Here is an 8,990-nt window from a genome sequence, read left to right as displayed (position 1 = left end):
GAGGCTGAGGCAAGAGGAGTTGGAGGTTGCTGTGAGCTGTGATGCCACAGCATTCTACCCAGGGGGATAGCTTGAGGCTCTGTATAAAAAAAAAAAAAGATTAATATTTAAATCAGTGGACTTTGAGTAAAGCAGATGGCCCTCCCTGTAGATGGGCCTTACCCACTGAGTTGAAGGCCTGAAGAGAATAAAAAGGTTTAGTCTTTTACCATAAACCTGATGGCTTATGCTACAGAAATTTATTTTCTTACAATTCTGGAGGCTGGAACATCCAAGATCAAAGTTTTGGTTGGTCTAGTTCCTAGTAAGGATTCATACGACCTCTTCTTTGTGTCACACAGAGAGAAATCTTTCTCCTTTCTTCTTCTAAGGCCACTAATTCCATCATTAAGGCCTCACCATCATGACCTCTTTGAACCCTAATTATCACCCAAAGTCGTCATCTCCAGATATCATCTTATTGAGGTTAGGGCTTTAACGTGTGAATTTTGGGAGGATACAAACATTCAGTCCATAACATTCATTCTCCCTTGAGCAAGAAAGGCTTCTCCAGCCACTGTCTTTGGGCTTTATTTGCAACATAAGCCCTTCCCAGTTGGTTCTACAGCAGACTGCCTTACAACTGGAACCTCCTTGGTCTCCAGCCCGCTGGCCCACCCTGTAGATTTTGGACTGCCAATCTCCCTACTCATGTGAGTGGACTCCTTATCACAATCTCTTTTTCTCTGAATGCACAGCTTATTAGTTATGCTTCTCTGAGGAACTGCAATGAACACAGAGGATGCAGGGCAGAAAACAGGAGCTTGTCTGGGTGTGTTGGGTTGAGGGTTCTGTTCATAACCAGCTGAGTATGACATAGTTGGATATGTAAGTGCAGAGTTTGGGGAGGGGAGTGGACTGAGGTATCCATCTGGGACTCCACAGCATGGAGGTGGGGGGTTGGAAGTTGAGAGACTGATAGAGGCCCCCAGGAAATGAGTATGGACAGGGGCCCAAGGGCCAATCTAGGAGCCCTCCAGAACCATAGATGAGGCCCAAAGAAGAGGCAGCTAAGAGTTTTAAGGAGTGACCAGGAGTCAGGAATCAACACAGAGACAGGTGGGTGAGGATGGGGCTCTATGTTGAGAGGACAGGTCTTCAGATAAATCATGTTATCAGAGCAATGAGAAATGATCACTGGATTTAGCAACTGAAGGAAACTGGAGACTTGATGGAGTGATTGGAGCAGGCTTGAGAGAGAAGAGGGACAGAGGAAAGGGGGAGAATGAGCCCAGGGAACTCTTTGAAGAGACCATCAGAGGGAACCAGGACATGAGGCAACAGCTGTAGGGCAGGGTCCAGGGCTATAGAATTCAGGGTATCTGTCAGCTCTGATAGGGACAAAAGTAACATCTTTTATTTCACTGACAAGTAGCATTTTCCTTCACCATGATTAGAGGCAGTCATCTCTAGCAATCTGATTGCTGCCCATGCTCCTGACTAAATCAACAATAGAAATCACCAACAGTTTCCATTACATTACAGGTGCTGCAGACACCTGGAAAGATCATTTACCATTATCTCTATTCCAAATGGAGGTTATAAGACAATGCAGGACCTTGTGAGAGAATGCATTAATATGGAAGCCCTCACATTACTATGGACAGAATTGCTTTTAACTACTTTGGTAACTGTATCTCAGTAAAATGGGCTTACTTTATAATCTTGTGTAATATTTTATACATTTAAAAGTATTGTGCTGAGAAAAGATCCGTAGAAGTCACCAGATTGCCTAAGGGATCCAAGGCAAAGCAAACAACCCCCCAAACAACATCAATAACAAAAAATGAATCCGAAATAGTTGGGACCCATGGTCAGTGGGGTGAGTTTTGCTTTGTTGCTATTTTGAAGATGAAATTGAAGCATGTTTGTATGTCTTTGGAAATGACCTGGAGAGAAGGGAAACATTGACAGTTTTGAAGACACATCCCCGAGTAGGGCAGCAGGGGCCCTGGTGCTCACATGGAGAGACCGGTGCAGACTGGAGGGCACACAGCTCATTGCAGGACGGGAGGCAGGTGGATGCAGGGGGTCCGGGGGATGCGAGTGCTAGCAGACGTTTCAACTGCTCTCATTTTCTCAGGGACATAGGAAGCAAGATGAATGTCTTGAGAAGGAAGATGAGGAGGAAGTGCTGGAGGTTTGAGGGCAGGACTGAACTAGGACCAGGGGACCAGGGCTGGTCAGTACCCAGTGCCGTGTGGGCGAGTGGTCCTGCTGGTTCCAGGAGACCACCTGGCCCTACAGCCCTCTCCAGCATGGGTGGCTGCTTGGTGTGGGTCTCCAGTGGACAGAGGGCTAGACTAGACTCAATGAAGGGGGGGGAGGTTCTAAAGGAAAACAAAAGCAGAGGGGGTTGGGAGGTGAGAATGTGTGCAAAAGAGTCAGTGCAAAGCTGGGAAGGGGAAAGGAGGACACAAAGTGGGCGAGGATGGTGTTCAGGTGGGGGGATCAGCGGGTGGCAGGTTCCAGGAAGCCAAGACACTGGGCCCCTCCAGGAGGAGAGAGCTGCAAGACAAGAGAAGGGGCGGTTGGGACGCTGATGGCAAGTGCAGAGGGAGCCTGCAGTGGGCAGGACGCAGGAGGGTGGAAGAAAGGCCCGGAGGAGAGGTGTGGGGTACGGATCCACCAGGAAGTGCTCAGGACAACTCGCCAGCCAGCTGTTTCACCCGTGGAGGGAGAAGTGACATTTCCTTGATTATCAATTGAATTTTTGCCTGTGGAAGTGAGGGACAGGGAAGTAGGGCTAGAGAAAGAAACAGATTGTATCACGCTCATCAGCCTTTTCTTGGTGATGAGGGAACAGTGGTCCTGACCCCCGGCCTCCATCTTCGTTCTGCCTTTATGCCTCTGCCCACAGGACCCCCACGTGGAACACATCTTGTCCCTGGAACTAGACTTCAATGGCTGTCTCCACACACCATCCCACTTTCCAGCTGCTGGGCACCCTCGTGAAGAACAGTAGCTTTCCACTGTGAGGACGGGATTTTAGATGGTACTGGGGGTGGTGAGATGGTGCCGGCGCCAAGCAAAGGAAGGCTCATACGTGCAAAACTCAGGCTCATATGTGCAAAACTCAGGCTCATACGTGCAAAACTCAGGCTCATACGTGCAAAACTCAGATGTGGTACCTGGGCAGAGGCCATAAGCTGCAGTTCAGTTTCTTCACTTTTCCCCTGTTCTCTTCTGCCCACCCCTCCCACGGTGGGAAGCGCCCTGCCCAGCCTGGGGCTGCTCTGCCCTGCTTTTATCCTTCCACAACACCCTCCCCCCTCACCCCTTGTGTATTTCTGGAAAAGTAACCTGAATCACTGGCTTTCCACTTTCCCGAGCATCCCTTGGGGGGATGTCCTGGTGTCCTGGCCACCCCCAGCGAGTCTGATTCACTGATTGAGGAGGGGTCCCCATGTGGGAACTTTGGAGCCCCTCTCCCACTGGATGATTTGGATATGCAGATGAGAATGACAGTCTTAACTGATGTGGCTTTTAAAGGTCCTATCAGGCCTACCTGCTGGCTGTGTGCAGACTCTTCTCTGGGCTCTTCTGAGATGGGGATATTTTTGTCCTGCCTGTCCCCTGAATACTGTCTGATCTACCCACGCCATGCTCTCACATTCCCTCTGCCTGCGGTCTTGACCCTGTGCCTCCCTTTCCCTGAGTCTGCACCCCCAACTGACCATCCTGTTCCTGCCCTCCCAGTGCCCATGGAAGCCTGTTCTTTCTTACCACCAGCTCCTTTTCCTGGGTCCCCACCCGCTCTTGGCCACTCAGCCTCCCTCATGTGTTAATTAACCCAGATGCAGAAGTTACCCCACAGGCATTTATTTATATTATCACAGATGACCCCTGAAAAAAATACTCCTCCTGGCTCTGTCTCCAAAGAATGATACTCAAAAGTACTAAGAATATGACTGGATCAGTCATCAGGGGAAGCTGGTGATGCTTTGATGTATATACTTTTTAAATGTTTAAGAAGCTTAGAATTGGCTGGGCACTGTGGCTCATGCTTGTAATCCTAACATTTTGGGAGGCCAAGGTGGGAGGATCCCCTGAGCTCCGGAGTTTGAAACCAGCCTAAGCAAGAGCAAGACCTTGTCTCTACTTAAAGTAGGAAAAATGAATTGGGACACTGAGGCAGGATGATCAGGAGGAGTTTGAGGTTGCTCTGAGCTACGATGATGCCATTGCACTCTAGCCTGGGACAAGACAGAATGAGACTCTCTCCAGAGAAAGAAAAGTTTAGAATTAATTGCGTCAGGCATGAGATTTCAGATTGCAGAAGTACTCCTAAGAGCAAAGGCCCAGGCCGTGCGGCTCTCTGGAGAGTGCTGGGCACTGCAGGTTACCTTTGCCTGCTCTCAGAGGCAGAACCCAGCACAAAATGAAAATGCAGGGCCCCTTGGTCAAAAATTATGCAGAACTTAAGGTGGTGGCCACAGTGCAGTAAACCAAGGGCAGAGCCCTTCTGAGTGCAAGGCCTGGGTAAAGCCACCCTGCCTGTTGGGCCATACCCAGGAACTGGGCATCAGGATTGTACCCCCTTAAACCAGTGAGTACATCTAGCTTGGCTGCTGAAAGAACAGTATTGTGTAGAATAAAAAACTACGGTGTTCTATGTTTATTTTTTCTTCATTTAAGTGTAGCCCAGAAGCCTCTGTGACCATCTGCCAAGGAAGAGCCTTTCAGAGACAAAGCTCTTGCTGGTCTCCTGTGCCCAGGGGTGGCTGCCAGTGGAAACAGACAGCCACTGGGTTTTCATTTCTTGCTTGTCCAGGGAAGCTGTGGGCGGGCGGGTGCACTCCAAGTCTAGAAGCAAGCAGCTGCCTCTGGGGGGCTTGCTTCTTTGCCGGAGAGACTCAGCTCAAAGCCTCCCTGACCTTGGCTGGTCCCCCCTGAACTCCTCCAAGAATGAAGTAGATAAGGTGAGTGGGTGACCCACTTTGTTTGTGCAGAGTTACTCAGCAGGGAGAGGTGAGGAGGCGCTCTCAACCCACACCCCGGGCCCTCTCAGCAAATGGCCCACAGTGGAAAATGCCCTGTGTGACGTTACTGTTGGTGGCCCAGCGAAAAGCCCAGGGTCAGGCAGCTGCTCCTCCTGCAAACACCGGGAGGGATAAGGTGATCAGCTGGGAGGAGGAACATTCCAGTTTGACAGGGTCAAGAATCACTCCTGAACTGGCAAGGTCGACCATGTACATTTTCAAAAGACATTGGTATAAGCCTTAAAAACAGACTTTTAGACTTCTTATTCTGAGTAATGAAAGATATTTTCTGATGTTTCTTTTTTTTTAAGAGACAGGGTCTTGCTCTGTCACCCAGGCTGAAGTGCACTGGAATCATTACAGCTCGTTGCAGCTTCAAACTCCTGGCTCAAGGGATCCTCCTGCCTCAGCCTCCTGAGTAGCTGGGACTACAGGTGCCTGTCACCACACTTGGATAATGAAAAAATTGTTTTTTAGAGATAGAGTCTTGCTATGTTGTCCAGGCTGGTCTCAAATTCCTGGACTCAAGCAATCCTCTTGCCGGAGCCTCCCAAAATGTTGGGATTACAGATGTAAACCACCTCACCTTGCCAAAAAATGACTTTTTAAAAAACATAAATGGACATAGTCAATTATATTAATATTTATCTAAAAAACTTGAAAACAGAAGAAATATTTATGAGTGATTTTTTATAGCACTGAAGAATCTGTGTTTGTCCCTTTGTATAGATATCTCCACAGCTGCCTTAAGCACTGAGCCCATTGTACAGTTGGGGAAAAAAAGCACAGTCAGCCTAAGAGATTTACAAATCAGATAGAGCCAGATAAGGATGGAGGCTGGCGCTGGCTTCAAGTCTGACTAACTGTGGATAAACTGCTCAGCCTGGCATGACTCAGATCCTTTCCAGAGCCATCTGGAAGATGTTAAGATACTAGATGTAAAGACCTACAGGCCCTCAGGGAAGGACACTGGCAAATGCAAGGTGAGTGTTACTGAACTTCATCGCCCTGCCAGGTAGGTGCATCCAGACGCTGGGGAACCGACCCAGAGACAGAAACTGGGCTGCTGCACCCAGCCTGCCCCATGGTTTGCCGTCAGACCCAGGCCCATGCTGGGAGGCCTCTGGTTTCCCAAGACTTCAAAAGGAACCCAGCGATTACGAGATTGTTGGCTTTGAGAAATGCAGGAATTAAATCTTTTGGTGGAAATGTACAGCTGAAAGCCAGTGCCCTGAGTGGCTCCAGGGTTTCGGGACCCTCTCGGGGCACTAATCCAGCTTCTCTTTCTACTCTACCTGGGGCCCTTCCACCAGGCAGGGGCCCTCCTGCTGTTGGGCTGTGAGGCTTAGGCAGTCAGAGGGTTAACACAGGGCTTTCCCCTCCTCCGTACCATTTTCCACCCTTGTTAAGAAAGATCTGTGACTTTCCTCCCCTTGCCCAGGCTGATGTATGTGTGTTGAGTGCAGGGCCAGGGGGCCTCCCAAGTCTGGAAACTCTGAACACTCTGCCTGGACCACTTTGTAGGAAAAGTGAGAGTGACCACAGACAGAAGTGGCCACTGAGGACGGGCTCTCCAAACCACACGCAGTCTCGAAAACTCAGCATTCAGTCCTCGCTTCCAAAATGAGGCCCAGCAAGTGATGGAGTTCTGCCCAAACACTTGGGGACCGGACTCCTGCCCTTCCTGCCTCACTAGGAGCCTGGCTGCCTTACACCGGCTGCTGAGGGTCCCCTGGGGCTGCCCAGCACCAGCCTGCAGCTGCCACAACCTGCAGGGGCCACAGTGACCCCCTTGCCTGCAGAATGCTCCATTTGTTGGCTGTCCACACCCCTGACCTGCTTGGGTTTTACAGCTTCAAGATAAATGACGGTCAGCTCCAACCCCTGCCCCCACATCCATAACTTTGCCCCAAACTCACGTGCAGAACACCTCCAGTCCCATCTGCGTGGTCAGGTCCCTTGCTAGTCTGGGCGGCTCTGGAGCCTGGCTGGGCACCAACTCACATGTGCCCAGGGGACCCCGCAGAGACACTGTTGCTCTCCTGTCTTCCCTCTTCTACCGACTGGAAGCTTCAAGCTGAGAGGGGGTGAGAGGAAATTGTCTAGACAATTACAGTGCTCTTCACACGGGCCATTCGGATGGAAGGTTCATTTGCTCGTGTAGGAGAAGAGGCGGCTTGGCAGAGGTAGACATTCAAGACCAACCGGAAATGTCATGTCTGCACTTCTGGGAAAGACTACATGGTGCGTCTGCACGTGCTTATCTCTCTGCAATGCCCTCCGGTGACTCTCGGTGGCTGGCAGGGCAAGCCTTGCCCAGCTGGCCTGGCGCTGAAGGCTGGGCACAGTGGGACAGTGCGGGCCCAGGCCTGCTGTTCCCACTCACTTCTCTGTGTCCTTGTTCACAGCTCCCTGGTGAACTGCCCAGTCCCTGTAGATTGTTAAAAACCCCTGGCTCATTCTCTTCTATGCCCTGACCACTTGGCCACTGCAAGTACATCCTCCTCTGAGTCGTTCACCTGGTGGTTGTCCTCACAGCACTTTGGACTTTTGTCATATTGAGCAACTCAGTGTCTGGCCCCAGATGCACACCCACCAGTGAGCTCTGATGAATGGATTTTTTTTTTTTTTTTTTGCTACCACTGCAGTGGTGGGTGGCTGGAAGATGTCTGCTGATGGAATGTGGAGCTGAGTAGGTCGAGGGTCACCATGGGGAACAAGGACAATCTGCTACAAGTTGGAGAGAAGAGACACAGCAAGATGAGAAGCTGGTGCTGATGGAGGAAGGGGCTTTTGTGGGAGGGCTGAGGAGGGGTCTGCTGGAGGTGAGGATAGCACCCAGGGGTGTGACAGCCCCTTCAGGCTGCTCTTGGAATGGCGATCCTGGAATGCAGAAGTGAGCTCGCGACATACATTCCCAGCCCTTCCTAATTGCTCACATCACAGCTGCTTGGGGCCTTGGGCTTTGGGGTGTCTTCCCTGGTGCACATCAATCTGCCGGGCAAAAAGATACAGCAGAGGAATTGTGGTGTGGACCAAGACACCTGGCCCAGTGTCCTTGGCATTGGGATGGTGATGGACAGAAAGGGGGGGCATTTGGTGGCAGTGCCAGGTGTGTAGAGCAGGAGTTGAGAGCATCTGCTAAACAGTATCGAGGGAGGGTTTACCTACAGCCACATCTACATGGCTTTTCTTGTCTCTTCTCCAGAAGTCACGGTCAAGCGAAAACATCTTTGGTTCAGGATCATTCAGAGGTCTGAGTCCTCTTATACTGAGAGGTTCCCCACCTCTGAGTATACTGTTCATGATCTCTGCCAGGAGACTTAAAACCACAATAGAATTTTACCTGACAACACCCTCTAACTCACCTAAAGAATCTACAGAGCTGATTTCTTTCTTTCTTTCTTTCTTTTTAAGGAGCTGATTTTTAACTTGTCTTTATTAAAAAGAAGAAAAAAAAAGAAAGAAAGACTTTACACAGCTGAAATGAAATGGTTAAAGGAATGAACTGACCTGGGGATAGAATAATTGCCTTTGCTGAGCAATGGTATTTTAGGAATATTGGGATATGCTAGGGATATTGGCATACACAATAAAACACACTTGTGTTATTTATAATTCTATACCAGAATCGTTTTTGGAAAAAAAAGTTTTAAAAATAATTTTGCCTTTGGGATGATTTGGCTACAAGTACTACAAAGCTCACAACTGGCTTTGATTCCTTGGCACTAGTGGATTATTGGGAAATCCTGCAAAAAGGAAAATGTAAACTCCAAATTGTTTTTAAAACATTATGGCAGTTTTAACAGTGAGTGAAATGGGCATAATGTTATGTTTTGTAGACATTTCATTAAACCTTTATTAGCCTTGATTTTCTTTGGAACATTCATTCCTGTTCTGGGCTGAAGTCTGAAATCTCCCTGGCCCTGACCCTGGATCCGTATGGAGGAAACAGCTTTTCCTGGGCCA

The 8,990-nt window shown here is 49.4% G+C and overlaps 1 protein-coding gene across 1 annotated transcript in view; it reads right to left on the bottom strand.

Moving 5' to 3' along the window:
• The window catches only part of CLDN14 (claudin 14), a 17,690-nt gene extending 10,030 nt beyond the window's left edge, over positions 1–7,660 (bottom strand). Inside the window, exon 1 of the mRNA XM_012811948.2 lies at positions 6,941–7,660. The gene's annotated coding sequence lies outside the window, so the exon portion shown is untranslated. The remainder of the gene's footprint in view (positions 1–6,940) is intronic.
• Positions 7,661–8,990: the final 1,330 nt, after the last annotated feature.

Source organism: Otolemur garnettii, unplaced genomic scaffold, assembly GCF_000181295.1.
Source record: "Otolemur garnettii isolate 467f Iridium unplaced genomic scaffold, OtoGar3 scaffold00180, whole genome shotgun sequence".
In the NCBI taxonomy this organism is placed as follows: Eukaryota; Metazoa; Chordata; class Mammalia; order Primates; family Galagidae; genus Otolemur; species Otolemur garnettii.
This window is presented reverse-complemented; position numbering and strand designations above follow the sequence as displayed.